This window comes from Salmo salar, chromosome ssa18 (genome assembly GCF_905237065.1).
Source record: "Salmo salar chromosome ssa18, Ssal_v3.1, whole genome shotgun sequence".
In the NCBI taxonomy this organism is placed as follows: domain Eukaryota; kingdom Metazoa; phylum Chordata; class Actinopteri; order Salmoniformes; family Salmonidae; genus Salmo; species Salmo salar.
The window spans coordinates 3891259-3906712 of NC_059459.1; the positions used below are offsets into that span (position 1 = coordinate 3891259).

At 44.2% G+C, this 15454-nt stretch overlaps 1 long non-coding RNA gene across 1 annotated transcript; it reads right to left on the reverse strand.

Moving 5' to 3' along the window:
* Positions 1-8304: 8304 nt before the first annotated feature.
* Positions 8305-9089, reverse strand: LOC123728685 (uncharacterized). The gene is made up of 2 exons (XR_006760296.1): positions 8632-9089; positions 8305-8535 (listed from the first exon to the last, which is right to left on the reverse strand). It is a non-coding gene; the product is annotated as an uncharacterized lncRNA (long non-coding RNA).
* Positions 9090-15454: the final 6365 nt, after the last annotated feature.

A 15454-nucleotide genomic window follows, 5' to 3' on the forward strand; every position in this document is an offset into this window, starting at 1 on the left:
AGGCTCCTCTGTCCTCCACTCGTTACCTGTATTAATGGCACCTGTTTGAACTTGTTATCAGTATAAAAGACACCTGTCCACAACCTCAAACAGTCACACTCCAAACTCCACTATGGCCAAGACCAAAGAGCTGTCAAAGGACACCAGAAACAAAATTGTAGACCTGCACCAGGCTGGGAAGACTGAATCTGCAATAGGTAAGCAGCTTGGTTTGAAGAAATCAACTGTGGGAGCAATTATTAGGAAATGGAAGACATTCAAGACCACTGATAATCTCCATCGATCTGGGGCTCCACGCAAGATCTCACCCCGTGGGGTCAAAATTATCACAAGAACGGTGAGCAAAAATCCCAGAAGCACACGGGGGGACCTAGTGAATGACCTGCAGAGAGCTGGGACCAAAGTAACAAAGCCTACCATCAGTAACACACTACGCCGCCAGGGACTCAAATCCTGCAGTGCCAGACGTGTCCCGCTGCTTAAGCCAGTACATGTCCAGGCCCGTCTGAAGTTTTCTAGAGAGCATTTGGATGATCCAGAAGAGGATTGGGAGAATGTCATATGGTCAGATGAAACCAAAATATAACTTTTTGGTAAAAACTCAACTCGTCGTGTTTGGAAGACAAAGAATGCTGAGTTGCATCCAAAGAACATCATACCTACTGTGAAGCATGGTGGTGGAAACATCATGCTTTGGGGCTGTTTTTCTGCAAAGAGACCAGGACGACTGATCCGTGTAAAGGAAAGAATGAATGGGGCCATGTATCGTGAGATTTTGAGTGAAAACCTCCTTCCATCAGCAAGGGCATTGAAGATGAAACGTGGCTGGGTCTTTCAGCATAACAATGATCCCAAACACACCGCCCGGGCAACGAAGGAGTGGCTTCGTAAGAAGCATTTCAAGGTCCTGGAGTGGCCTAGCCAGGCTCCAGATCTCAACCCCATAGAAAATCTTTGGAGGGAGTTGAAAGTCCGTGTTGCCCAGCGACAGCCCCAAAACATCACTGCTCTAGAGGAGATCTGCATGGAGGAATGGGCCAAAATACCAGCAACAGTGTGTGAAAACCTTGTGAAGACTTACAGAAAACGTTTGACCTGTGTCATTGCCAACAAAGGGTATATAACAAAGTATTGAGATAAACTTTTGTTATTGACCAAATACTTATTTTCCACCATAATTTGCAAATAAATTCATTAAAAATCCTACAATGTGATTTTCTGGATTTTTTTTTCTCATTTTGTCTGTCATAGTTGAAGTGTACTTATGATGAAAATTGCAGGCCTCTCATCTTTTTAAGTGGGAGAACTTGCACAATTGGTGGCTGACTAAATACTTTTTTGCCCCACTGTATTCAAATAATAATGTACATATATTTTCATTAAAAACATTATTTTGATGAGCCAGAATGATAGCAATGTAGCTGCATTTTCATTTATTTAAGCTTTTTTCTAGTAATTCTTTGGGATACATCCATAACAATGAGCTAATTATGTGTGATTTCGCCTGGCATAGAACATTTGCTCTCTCACCAGGACACTGTTCAGAAGAGATAGCCAACTACACAGCTAACACCATCACTTCAAACTGAAGCTGGAATGACAGCAAACTAGCAGCATTTCATGTTTTTCTATTGACATTTCTTTGTATATCTCCATAAAAATGATGTTGATTCATGACTTCGACTGGCTGAGAAAATCTGCCAGCCTGTCTGTCTCGTCCTGACTCCCAAGACGTTCATTGCCTTAGGAAAGCTGGAGATCAAATTTCAATATTGAAACAATGTTGCAAATGTCGGACAGACAAACAGCAAGGTTATTACAAAAAGCAAATGCTAGTCTAAAAGAAATGGGAGATAATGTCTAGACGCTTTTTACGGTGTGGATCTACACTGAACAAAAATATAAATCCAACAATTTCTAAGATTTTACTGAGTTAAAGCTAATATATAGAAATTAAACAATTTAAATAAATTCATTAGGCTCTAATATATGGATTTCACATGACTGGGAATACAATCTGTTGGTCACAGACAAAAAAGGTTAGGGTTGTGGATCAGAAAACCAGTCAGTACATGGTGTGACTACGCATTTAGCATGACACATCTCCTTCGCATAGAGTTGATCAGGCTGTGGATTGTGGCCTGTGGAATGTTGTCCCTGTCACGATTTCCGCCGAAGTCGGTCCCTCTCCTTGTTCAGGCGGCGTTTGGCGGTTGACGTCACCGGCCTTCTAGTCCTCGCCGATCCACTTTTCACTTGTTTTGTCTGTCTTACACACCTGGTTTCAATTCCCCAATTACTTGTTCATTATTTAATCCTCTGTTCCCCCGTTTGTGAGTAATTATTTATTGTATTGCGGTCCGTATTTTGTGGCCTTGTAATTATACTACGTGTATTGTGAATTATTTGAGTAAATTGCTTTCATTACTCATATCTGCTGTCCTGCGCCTGACTCATCTCACCAGCTACACAGACGCATTACAGAATTACTCACCTGCGATGGAGTCAGCAGGAGCAGACGACCCCCTTTTGCGGTCGAAGAGCGCGTCCAGCAGCACGCGACCATGTTACAACGTCTGGGCACCGCCATGGATCGCGTGCTGCAGACGATGGAAATATGGGAGAGAGAAGGAGGTCCTCCAACATCTCCACCAGCCCCACTACAGCAGGCTCCACTGTCCACCCCTCCTTCACCTGGTCCCAGTGGGTTTGGCTCGCACTCCCGAGGGAGTATGATGGGACGGCTGCAGGATGCCAGGGGTTCCTACTTCAGCTGGAGCTCTACCTGGCGACCGTCCACCCGGCTCCTTCGGGACGTGAGAGCGTGTCCGCCCTCGTCTCCTGCCTCTCAGGCAAAGCCCTGGAATGGGCCAACGTCGTATGGAGTGAGGGAGACGCGGCGTTGGACCATTACGCAGAGTTCACCCGCCGCTTTCGGGCAGTTTTCGACCACCCGCCTGAGGGTCGAGCGGCAGGTGAACGTCAGTTCCATTTGACGCAGGGGACGAGGAGTGCTCAGGATTTTGCTTTGGACTTCAGGACCCTGGCCGCCAGCGTGGGATGGAACGACAGGGCCCTGATCGATCACTACCGGTGCAGTCTGCGCGAGGACGTCTGTCGGGAGTTGGCCTGCCGAGACACCACCCTCACATTGGAACAGCTGGTGGACCTGTCCATCCAGCTGGACAACCTGCTGGCCACCCACGGGCGTCCGACGCCCATGGAGCTAGGAGGTGCTGCATTTAGGGCGACCGGAGGAGGGGTCATTCCCTGCGCCATCTGTGGTAGTAGAGGGCACACTGCTCGTCGGTGGAGGGGGGTTCCTCAGGGAGTCGAGGCAGCAGGCAGGGCACTATCGTGTCACACCAGGTGAGTCGGCACCAGGCTCACCCAGAGCTCCCTGTTGCTCACATGCATGTGTTTATCAAATTTCCTGAGTTTTCCCTGCATTCCCAGCATAAGGCGCTCGTAGATTCAGGCACAGCTGGGAATTTTATTGACCATTCATTTGCCCATAGTTTAGGGATCCCCCTTGTTCCTGTGGATATGCCCTTCCCCGTGCACGCCCTAGATAGTCAACCATTAGGGTCAGGGCTGATTAGGGAGGCCACAGCTCCTCTAGATATGGTTAGGCAGGAGGGTCACAAGGAGAGAATCAGTCTCTTTATTATTGATTCTCCTGCGTTTCAAGTGGTGCTGGGCATACCCTGGTTGGCCTGTCATGACCCCACTATTTCGTGGCAACAGAGGGCTCTCAAGGGGTGGTCACGAGAGTGCTCAGGGAGGTGTGTAGGGGTTTCCATCGTTGCGACTACGGTGGAAAGTCCAGACCAGGTCACCGCCGTGCACATCCCCTCAGAAGATGCCGATTTGGCTCTCGCCTTCTGCAAGAGGGCGACTAAATTCCCACCCCATCGACGGGGGGGATTGGATCGCCTCATGGACGTACTCCTTTATGGCCTGGGTTTCAGCCAACGACAGAGGGTAGATGCGGGGACGGAGAACCTGCAAGCAGGTCCAATGCACAGTTCCAGGGGTGATGAGACAGGTGGCACAGGTTTTGGAAAATACCCCCTGCAGGTCCTGGTATACCTCCGGGATGTTGGGCTGAAGGGCAACCACAGGACTCTCAACTGACGTGGAAGCACAGGGGACGGTATTGCAAGTCCTCCGGCATTCAGGTGCCCAGTCTGTGATTTTCATCCTTGACCATGATATGTTGGGGATATGGCATTGAAGCAAAGGGAGGCGGAGGATGATCTTGTGAGCTGGTGCACTGGCGATGAAGAAGGGAATGTTCTCCTGATGGATGTACTCCACGGTAAGGGTGAGTGGTTTGGTGATGTGGTGATGGTCCCAGATCCTTGTGGTCGACTATCGAGGAAAGGAGAGGAGAGCGGGTATGAGGTGATGTTTTAAGAGAGGGGGCAAGAGTCTGGTCAATAAAGTTCCCTGCGGCACCGGAATCCACTAATGCTGTAGAAACAGTACACATTAGGGACAGTCAACTAGTGTGATCGACACCAAAAAGGGTTTGGCAGAAAGTGATGAAGAGGGGACACTCACACCTGCCCCAGGAGGTGGAAGATCACGTGACTGTCCCTCTGCTCTCGTGGATTCCGAGTTTGGATTTACTGGACACTGCTGGAGCTGGTGTCCTCCTTGACCACAATAGAAACAGAGCCCAAGCTGGCTCCGCCGCGGGGAGGCGTGTGTCTCCTACCTCTATGGGTTCAGCTTCTGATCCAAAGTGTTCACTGAGGAAGGGAGAGAAGCGATGAGAGTACTGACACTCCCGAAGTAGGTTATCCAGACAGATGGCTATCACGATGAGTGCGTCCAATGAGAGGTTGTCATCTCGACAGGCCAGTTTCATCTGGATCTCCTCTCGCAGTCCTCTTCTTAATTGCGTACAAAGTGCCGGCTCAATCCATCCGCAGAGTGCTGCTACTGTCCGGAAGGTGAGCATGGTGAAAGGTGTGCGCCTTAACGAGGAGCCTGGTGACCTAGAGGCCGGAGAGGGAGCACACCTGACAACAAAGATACAGGTGTCCTTCCTAACTAAGTTGCCGGAGAGGAAGGAAACAACTCAGGGATTTCACCATGAGGCCAATGGTGACATTAAAACAGTTACAGGGTTTAATGTCTGTGATAGGAGAAAACTGAGGATGGATCAACAACATTGTGGTGACTCCACAATACTAAGCTAAACGACAGAGTGAAAAGAAAGAAGCCTGTACAGATAAAAAATATTCCTAAACATGCATCCTGTTTGCAATAAGGCACTAAAGTAAAACTACGTGGCAAAGAAATTACATTTATGTCGTGAATACAAAGCGTTCCTAAAGGAAAACCTGGTTCAGTCTGCTTTCCAACAGACACTGGGAGTCAAATTCACCTTTCAGCAGGACAATAACCTAAAACACAAGGCCAAATATACCACTGGAGTTGCTTAGCATGACAACATTGAATATTTTTGTTGCCTTTATCGACTGGATAATCTATGGCAAGACTTTTAATATAAAATTCATAATGTTATTTACATGTTATAACAAAGTAGTAACTATCCCAACATTGGGATTAAGATACAAAAGTCTCAGCGTTCAACCGGAATTACATTTACTCTCATGGGTGGAAAAAAAGAACTATCTGAATGCCTCGCCCTTACTAAGCCACACCTCAAGTCTTCTGGTCTGACCCAGTGGATCATAGCTCAATAGCCCAACATCAACAACCCAGCCCAGCTGGGTCAAAATAATCCAGCATGAGTTCTGTCCAATATTTACCCAAATGTAGTTGTTTTTAACCCAGCACGGACATCACAATCGCCATCATCAGCTTCTGTGTTCACCTGTGACCACTGCATAGCAGTGAGGCTGTGTCTTCTGATGCATACCTGTGCGAGGCACATGCCCTTCTCCACCAGCAGAGGGCAGCAATGAGGGCGCAAAACCTGGTGGAGGTGACTGAGGACCCCCTCTCCCTGAAGGGCTGGGAGCACTGCGAGCAGAGATGGGCAGTATTTTTGTAACATGTATTTCAGATATGTATTTCAATTACTTCTGAATATTTTCAAATTTCTATTACACTGGGCTGAACTACACTCCAATGTATTTTGTAACAAGATATTTCAAGAGCTGTAATTAGTATTTTCAAAATACTTTTCTATATTTTTTGTATTATTTTTTGGTTCACAATTTTGTGGCCCCCTTTCAACCTGCATTGGTATCAAAACTATGATGGCACTATGGTGTGATAAGTGTCTGCTAAATTAACTAAATATATGCGTAAAAATGAGCAATTGCAAAACATGCTGAGTAGTATTCTAATACGCTCCGCCCCAGAAGAAGGCCAATAATAATACCCAGTGTGCTTTGCAGTTTATTTTTGTAAGTTCATTTTCACATTTTGGTAATTTAGCAGGCACTTATCCAGAGTGACTTAAAGTCAGTGCATTCAACTAAGGTAAATAAACAACAACATATCACAGTTGTACTGAGAATGTTGTTGCTGTTCAGCCCAGCTACCTGCAAATGTATTTAAGTATTTTAAAATACAAAATACATGTATTTTTATTTTGATACATTGATCTTTATGGCATTTTGTAATTATATTTTGTCATTTTTGCCCATCCCTAACTGTGAGGAGCTGAAGCTGTTCTGTATGGAGGAGCGGGTGCCTGCGTGTTCCCTCTATGTTCTGGTCAGCCTGTAAAAGAACCACCAGGCTGTTCAGCTGCAGGAAGCCTACCCAGACCACAAGGTGAAAACACACTGATGTAGACCTAAAGACTAGCCTGGTCTCAGATCTGTTCATGCTGTAGTAGCCTATAGCCAAACATGACAATTATCATAGGAGTTAGCAAGACCTCACCAACAGACTTTGGACAAGGCTTAAAGATATCATTCAATAAAATAATTTGCTCCATGAAAATATTACCTTTAACCTTACCATCTGTTTGTTTTTGTTATGTACCTATGGCTTATCCTTCTTGTATGGGTCTGTTGTATCGCTATCTGTAGAACATGTTGGAGGCCAATATGAGCCAGCTGCTGAAGAGGAGGAGAGTTGAAAAATATACAATTAAGGACTTGGAGTGACTGTACACAAAGACTATGGTAAATACTGTGGACAAACCCCTTCATGATGAAGATATGGCAAAGCAATGCATCCATTTCAATAAATATCTTCTTAAAATGGCTCTCTCAAGTTGTAATTACTGTGAAGTAAATGCATAATCACAACCCTTCTCATTGTCAATATCACAGCTTGATATTATACAATACGTTCTCACAGTCTCTCATATTGTTGTCACACTCTTGTAGCACTCTGCTAAAGCCTACAGGGATTGAATCTCGAAGAAGTACTGCGGGATTAGGGCTGGGATTGAGGAAGATGAGAGGCTGATGGAGATACTGGAAACAGGAGATGTACAGTACAAGTCAAAAGTTTGGACACCTACTCATTCCAGGATTTTTCTTTATTTTTTTATTATGTTCTACATTGTAGAATAATAGTGAAGACATCAAAATTATGAAATAACACATATGAAATCATGTAGTAACCAAAAAAAGTGTTAAACAAATCTAAACAAATTTATATTTCAGATTCAAAGTAGCCACCCTTTGCCTTGACGACAGCTTTGCACACTCTTGGCATTCTCTCAACCAGCTTCATGAGGTAGTCACCTGGAATGCATTTAAATTAAGAGATGTGCCTTGTTAAAAGTTAGCGTGGAATTTCTTTCCTCCTTACTGCATTTGAGCCAATCAGTTGTGTTGTGACAAGGTAGGGGTGGTATACAGAATATGTCCCTATTTGGTAAAAGACCAAGTCCATATTATGGCAAGAAAAACTAAAATAAGCAAAGAGAAACAATCCATTCCTTTAAGACATGAAGGTCAGTCAATACGGAAAATGTCAAGAACTTTGAAAGTTTCTTCAAGTGCAGTTGCAAAAACCATCAAGCGCTATGATGAAACTGTCTCATGAGGACTGCCACAGCAAAGGAAGACCCAGAGTTACCTCTGCTGCAGAGGATGTTCATTAGAGTCACAAGCCTCAGAAATTGCAGCCCAAATAAATGCTTCACAATCTTCAAGTAGCAGAGACATCTCAACGTCAACTGTTCAGAGGAGACTGCGTGAATCAGTCCTTTATGGTCGAATTGCTGCAAAGAAACCACTACTAAAGGACACCAATAAGAAGAAAATACTTGCTTTGGCCAAGAAACAAGCAATGGAAATGAGTGTTAAGCAGAGCGACACGGGAACCCAAGAGCAGACTCAGATGAGGAAACAGGGATGAATTAACCAAAATATTTATTGTTACACAGGGAGATATGGAGTGCAGATCCGGGGAAGTTTAGATGATTTGCAGAAAAAACAGATGTGGAGACTGAGGTTGGAGTTAGCTGAGTAGAACAGGGTAAACAGGTCCTGAGGGGAATCCAAGGTAGTGGTGAGTAAAATCCAGAGCAAGGTAGTTGGGTGGTGAGATGTGGAACAGGAGACAGGAGCCAGAGACAGAGCGGTACTGCAATGAGAGGATACATGGTGTCAGGCAGGAAAACAGGCACAGCAGAGTAACAGGATCTTGAATAATCATAAATGGCTAGAGTCACGAACTGACTGAGCAGAGATTACGATCTGGCAGAGTGGAAGTGGCAGGACTGAGTATTTGTAGAGGTCTTGATTATGGAACGAGTTGCAGCTGATAGGGATCTGCTCTGACTCCAGCACACCTGTCTCCAACCACACAACCACACAGAGAGGAAGAGAGTGAGAGTGTACAGGGGAAGTAACTGCAGGTCAAGAAGACACCGGGTGAACACCAGAGGGCGTAGCAGGAGCAGATGTGACAATTAGACTGGTGGAAATCTGTCCTTTTGTCTTATGAGTCCAAATTTGAGATTTTTGGTTGCAATTGCCGTGTATTTGTGAGACGTAGAGTAGGTGAACAGATGATCTCCGGATGTGTGGTTCTCATCATGAAGCATGGAGGAGGAGGTGTGATGGTGTGGGGGGTGCTTTGCTGGTGACACTGTCGTGATTTATTTAAAATTCAAGGCACACTTAACCAGCATGGCTACCACAGAATTCTGCATCAATATGCCATCCCATCTGGTTTGCGCTTAGTGGGACTATCATTTGTTTATCAACAGGACAATGACCCAAAACACCTCCAGGCTGTGTAAGGGCTATTTGACCGAGAAGGAAAGTGAGGGAGTGCTGCATCAGATGACCTGGCCTCCATAATCACCCGACCTCAACCCAATTGAGATGGTTTGGGATGAGTTGGACCGCAGAGTGAAGGAAAAGCAGCCAATAGGTGCTCAGCATATGTGGGAACTCCTTCAAGACTGTTGGAAAAGCATTCGAGGTGAAGCTGGTTGAGAGAATGCCAAGAGTGTGCAAAGTTCTCATCAACGCAAAGGGTGGCTACTTTGAAGAATCTCAAAAATATTTAGATATGTTTAACACTTTGTTGGTTACTGTCACATCCTGACCAGTAAAATGATTATTTGTTATTGTAGTTTGGTCAGGACGTGGCAGGGGGTGTTTGTTTTATGTGGTTCGGGCTATGTATTTAGGTAGAGGGGTGTTTGGTTTATGTATTCCGGGGTTTGTTGGTTTATGTTCTATGTTAGTTATTTCTATGTTCTAGTCTAGTCCTTTTAGTTCTATGTTTAGGGTTTTGATGGACCTTCAATTGGAGGCAGCTGTTCCTCGTTGCCTCTGATTGAAGGTCCTATGTATAGGGGTGTTTTTTGTATTGGGATTTGTGGGTAGTTGTCTCCTGTTTAGTGTCTGTTCTACTGACAGGTCTGTTAGTGTCGTTCGTTGCGTTTTGTATACGTGTTTTGTTTGTTTTTCCTTCTTTTTATTTAATAAAGAAGATGTGCATACACGTTCCCGCTGCACCTTGGTCCAATTCTTACGACAACTATGACAGTTACTACATGATTCCATATGTGTTATTTTATAGTTTTGATGTCTTCACTATTATTCTACAATGTAGAATATAGTAAAAATAAAGAAAAATCCTTGAATGAGTGTGTCCCAACTTGTGACTGGTACTGTATATCACACAGTGGCTGGAGTCCAAGAGGTAGAGCATAGAGAGCCGTAGCCAAGAGATCGACCTCCTCAGAGGCACCAGCAAATCTCTCATCCAAGAAATAAATAACTTGGAATTTCTACAGGTGTACAATATTAGAAAAAAGGGTTCCAAAGGGGTTCTTTGTAAGGCAAAGGGTTCTACCTTGAACCTTTAACCCTTCCTCTCAAATAGTTTCTTAGGATGGTATTTTATGATTCTTTGTTAGTCAAGAAGGGTTCTACATTTCTCAGCATGCTTTATTGCAGGGAGATTTTCAGAATTGTTTGTTTTACTGTATTATCTGTGTTTTTGCATGTACCTTGCTTGGTTGATTAATTTTATGGTACACAAAGATAATTAGCATACAGTTTTTTTAAACGAGTCAAATCTGTTAGTAATTGGATTTATTGCACCCGTTACTGAGATGGCTGTCCAAGTTTACATGATTGAGGTAGTCTCAGTATTTCATTTGCCATACCCTTGCAGTCATTCTGAATGCAGGTTGCAAGTGAATTAAAAACCTCTTAAATGTAATTGCAAAAAGTAGATTTCTGCCTAAATAGACATACCCAAAAGTAACTGCTATTCATTTGTAATTACATGATTCTGACATGCAAAAACTTGGTATATTTGGAAAGAAGACATCGGAGATTATGAGGAAACGATCAGAAAATAGATAGGAGGTATATAGTTCAGAATACACAAGATCAAGCACACAAAATAACTTTTTTTAAATTGATTTTTTTTATAAAGTAATCTTTCATTGACAAGCTATAAGTTAATTATTGATGACTAGAGCTGGAAACACATCAGATGGCTTCCACAACATGTGAACAATATCACCCAAAAAATGGGATTGATAGATCTAACAACTAGAAATTATGTTTTAGTAAGTGGTGTCAGGTGTGGTCACGGGACATTTCCAAGTGTCCCTAAACCTCTCCAAAGTGACATACTGTATGTCTGTAAATTAGATAGTTCCAGTGCAATTACATATGTGCAATCGCTAAATGCTATATGTTCAGTATAAAAACACAATTTCTACTATATCAACCTCACTCTAACATTGTGGTGGTGTTATGGGGTATGTATATTCAAGTGTCCTTTCAACCTCTCCAAATTGTCAGAATGTGGTAATTGCACCGTTTTTTTGCACACTGGATGTGCCTAAAAGTTATTGTTCACTATAAAAATGTACTTTCTACAACACCACCACATATGGGTGACTACAGCGCGTAAGCAGGCAACATCATATTTTTGATGCGCAAAGACATAGTCACTCGGTGGACATTCGATGTTGCCATTAAGTCATACATTATCAGATAACATTGGCAATAGGCTAGATTTGTTCCTATTAGTAAAGGATTCATTTGAATGTAGCTATAGCTTAAACAAAAACCAAATCTAAGCTTACCTTGTCTGCCGTTTGGTGAAAACGTTGTGTAAAATAAACATTATACAATGACAATTTGACAAATTGATTTAGATTGATCATCAATTATTTTTACAATAATCAATGATTATTATGATTTAGATTGATATAAAAATAGTTTATCTGTCACGCCCTGACCTTAGAGACACACGGGGAGATTGGCGGAGTCAGGGTTGAGACTTGAGCCAACTCCCCATGCTTACCGTGGGGAGCATGTGACCAGTCAGGCACCGTGTTATGCTATGATGCGCACTATATCTCCAGTGCGCATTCATAGCCCGGTGTGCTCGGTGCCTGCGCTCTGTGCCTGCGCCCCGCATTTGCCGTGCTAGAGCGGGCATTCAGCCAGGACGGATTGTGCCGGCTCAACGCTCCTGGTCTCCAGTGTGCCTCCACGGCCCAGTATATCCTGTGCTAGCTCTGCGCACCCGGTCTCCAGTGTGTCTCTCCAGCCTGGTACGCCCTGTGCCTGATCCACGCACCCGGCCTCCAGTGCGTCTCCCCAGTCCGGTGAGGCCTGTTCTGGCTCCACGTACGAAGCCTCCAGTGATGATCCATGGTCCGAAGCCTCCAGTGATGATCCACGGCACGAAGCCTTCAGTGATGATCCACGGCACGAAGCCTCCAGTGATGATCCACGGCACGAAGCCTCCAGTGATAATCCATGGCCCGGAGCCTCGAGTGATGATCCATGGCCCGGAGCCTGTAGTGATGATCCATGGCATGGAGCCTGCAGCGACGGTTTCCAGTCCGGAGCTTCCGGCGACGGTTCCCAGTCCGGAGCCTCCTGTGACGGCCTGCGGCCTGGGACCTCCTGAGATGACCGGCGGTCCGGAGCCTCCGGCGACGATCCACGGTCCGGTTCCATGAAAGTGGGGGGAGCCCCAAGCGGAGGGGGATTGGCATCCCGCACCAGAGCCTCCACCAAGTGGAGATGCCGGACCCTCCCCTATAGGTTCAGGTTTGTGGCCGGAGTCCGCACCTTTGGGGGGGGTACTGAAGCCCAGACCTTAGATCTTATTTATTCTCTATGTTTGGTTAGGTCAGGGTGTGACTCGGGTGGGAATATCTATGTTTTCTATTTCTTTGTTTTTGAGCCGAGTGTGGTTCCCAATCAGAGGCAGTTGTCTATCGTTGTCTCTGATTGGGAATCATGCTTAGGCAGCCTGTTTCCACCTGAGTTTTGTGGGAGGTTATTTTCTGTTTAGTATTCTGTTACCTGACAGAACTTTTCGTTTTGTTACTTTGTTCAAGTTTTTTTTTATCAATAAAAATCATGAACACTTTCCACGCTGCGCTTTCGTCCACTTCTTCAACTACAAACGATGAGCGTTACATTATCTAACTGCATGTTTTGTATGGCAGGCTGTTGATCATAAAATGCTTTTCCTGTTTTTCCTGATCTTTTTTTTTTAGCGAAGGGCTTTGGTGTGTGTGTGGTAACAACTGTTTTTACTGATGTTTTTTTTGATGTGACTCAACCAATGGATGAACATATGACACTGTAGGGAAGAGATCAGACCCCTTCCTTTTCCCCACATTTTGTTACGGTACAGCCATATATTAAAATTGATTAAATAAAATCCTCATCAATCTACACACAATACCTCATAATGACAAAGCGAAACAGGTTTTTATTTTTGTACATTTATTAAAAATAGTAAACAGAAATAACTTACATAAGTATTCAGACCCTTTGCTATGAGACACAAAATTGAGCTCAGTTGCATCCGGTTTCCATTGATCATCCTTGAGATGTTTCTATAGCTTGATTGGAGTCTACCTGCGGTAAATTCAATTGATTGGACGTGATTTGGAAAAGCACACACCTGTCTATATATGGTCCCACAGTTGACAGTACATGTCAGAGCAAAAACCAAGCTATGAGGTCAAAGGAATCATCCGTAGAGCCCCAAGACAGGATTGTGTCGAGGCACAGATCTGGGGAATGGTACTAAAACATTTCTGCAGCATTGAAGGTTCCCAAGAACACAGTGGTCTCCATTCTGTGTTCTTAAATTCTTAAATGGAAAATGTTTGGAACCACCAAGACTCATCCTTGAGCTGGCTGCACAGCCAAACTGAGCAATCGGTGGAGAAGCGCCTCGGTCAGGGAGGTGACCAAGAACCCGATGTTACTCTGACAGAGCTCCAGGGTTCCTCTGTGGTGATGGGATAACCTTCCAGAAGGACAACCATCTCTGCAGCACTCCACCAATCAGGCCTTTATGGTAGAGTGGCCAGATGGAAGCCACTCCTCAGTAAAACGTACATGACAGCCCGCTTGGAGTTTGCCAAAAGGCACCTAAAGGACTCTCAGACCATAAGAAACAAGATTCTCTGGTCTGATGAAACCAAGATTGAACTACTTGGCCTGAATGCTAAGCGTCACGTCTGGAGGAAACCTGGCACCATCCAAAGGTGAAGCATGGTGGTGGCAGCATCATGTTGTTGGGATGTTTTTCAGTGGCAGGGACTGGGAGACTAGTCAGGATCGAGGGAAAGATAAACGTAGCAAAGTACAGAGAGATCCTTGATGAAAACCTGCTCCAGAGTGCTCAGGACCTCAGACTGGGGGGCGAAGGTTCACCTTCCAACAGGACAACAACCCTAAGCACACAGCCAAGACAATGCAGGAGTGGCTTCGGGACAAGTCTGGAGAGACCTGAAAATAGCTGTGCAGAGACACTCCCCATCCAACCTGACAGAGCTTGAGAGGATCTGCAGAGAAGAATGGGAGAAACTTCCCAAATCAGGTGTGCCTAGTTTGTAGCTTCATTCCCAAGAAGATTCGAGGCTGTAATCGCTGCCAAAGGAGCTTCAACAAAGCATTGAATAAAGGGTCTGAATATTTATTTAAATGTGATAGCAGTTTTTTTTTATACATTGGCAAACATTTCTTAAAATATGTTTTTGTGTAGTCCTTATGGGGTTTTGTGTCTAGATTGATGAGGGGAAAAAACGATTTAATCCATTTTAGAATAAGGCTGTCACGTAACAAAATGTAGAAAAAGTCAAGGGGTCTGAATACTTTCCAAATGCACTTTCCAAATGCACTGGGTCTGAATACTTTCCAAATGCACTAATCTAACCTTTTATCCGATACTTTTTAATCGAAAAACCTCAAGTGATTGAACAGACATGGATTTTGTCATTGTGTCCCCACCATAGGGACCTGGACCTGCTGCCCATACAGGAAGTGGAGAGGGAGCTCTGTGGCCCTGAGAGGATGAGAACAGTGGAGAGAATGGTGGATGAGTTGTCTCAGGCTTTGACTCAGCCCTTTCCATGGATGTAGTCACGTTAGTACAAAACTTTACTCCTTATCATTGAAACCGACCTTCACATAGCAATTGTTTCTCTTGATGCTTTTTGTTTTGCTTGGTAAGAGAATCTGCATTAGGAATGAATGGTATGTGGTCATGTACTGTAGATGTTTTATGGTCGTACATGTATAACTTATATGCTGTCCATTCATCACCATCAATAAATAGTCCATATGTTTTCAATGCATTGCATATCCATGCAATGCATTGAATGCATTGCATTTTCTGTTTATATGTGGGCCTTTTCTAGATTTCTATTTCTATGTTTTGTTTTCTATGTTTTGGCCGGGTATGGTTTCCAATCAGAGGCAGGTGTCTATCGTTGTCTCTGATTGGAAGCCATACTTAGGCAGCCTGTTTTTCCTTTGGGTTTTGTGGGTAGTTGTTTTCCGTTTTGTCAGTGTACCTTACGGAACTGTTGGCTGTCGTTTAGTTATTTTGGTTTAAGTGTTGTCATTAATAAAGGAAATATGAGCACTTTACACGCTGCGCCTTGGTCCCCTTTCGACGACCCTTGTGACAACTACGTAGTTTTCTCTCATTATCACTACAAGTTTATCCAAGAATACCATTGTAAAAAATAATAGAAACAGTA